The sequence below is a fragment of the Lepisosteus oculatus genome, unplaced genomic scaffold (genome assembly GCF_040954835.1).
Source record: "Lepisosteus oculatus isolate fLepOcu1 unplaced genomic scaffold, fLepOcu1.hap2 HAP2_SCAFFOLD_112, whole genome shotgun sequence".
Classification (NCBI taxonomy): domain Eukaryota; kingdom Metazoa; phylum Chordata; class Actinopteri; order Semionotiformes; family Lepisosteidae; genus Lepisosteus; species Lepisosteus oculatus.
In genome coordinates, this window is record NW_027167663.1 from 298865 (window position 1) to 299609 (window position 745).

Below are 745 nucleotides of genomic sequence, written 5' to 3' on the forward strand. Positions count from 1 at the left end.
TAAGAATATGAGTCCAATATTTTAGAATATAGTCAGAATGACTTCTAACCTTACCTGTGGTGTCTTTAATCCCTATTGCTCAATTCATGGTGTACGTACTGCATACATGTGTCTTGAAAATGAGGAATGGGCCCCTGAGACAGTCATTTACCTGTTTCACAAATGATCGTATTTTACTAGAGATTCTGTTTGGGATTCAGATGTGCATTCGGACAGCAATCCCTTTCAAGAAATGATACGTTCTGGATGAGGTCAGTGGTGCTGGAACACTGTATTTAGGATGTGTTTGCAGTGATTGTGTGTCCCCTGCTTCAACGCAGTGATATATAGATGTGCTCCTGTAATTTATTGGTACATGCCCAGGGCAGTAAGCAGTCTGAGGATTTATTTCCAGATGGCATAGAGCAGTGAAGCATTGAAGTAGTGCAACACACTGGATCATTATATTATTAGAATCTATTCTACTTAAATTATTACATTATACACAATTTGAGTTCATTTTAAAAAGTAAAAGGTAATGAAAGGAATGCATTTTCGTAAGAAAGATAATACCGATATGCATGTGATAATCTTCCTTATATCATGTAGTGCGTCATTTGGACACTTTGTGGGATTGAAATACAAAGAAAATCATGTTCTATGGTACAAGATAAATACAAAACTTAAGCTTTTATTTTAATTAGATTTGTTTATAAAGCATAAGCAATCATTTATTACATTAATATATCTGAAAATAACATTTTAG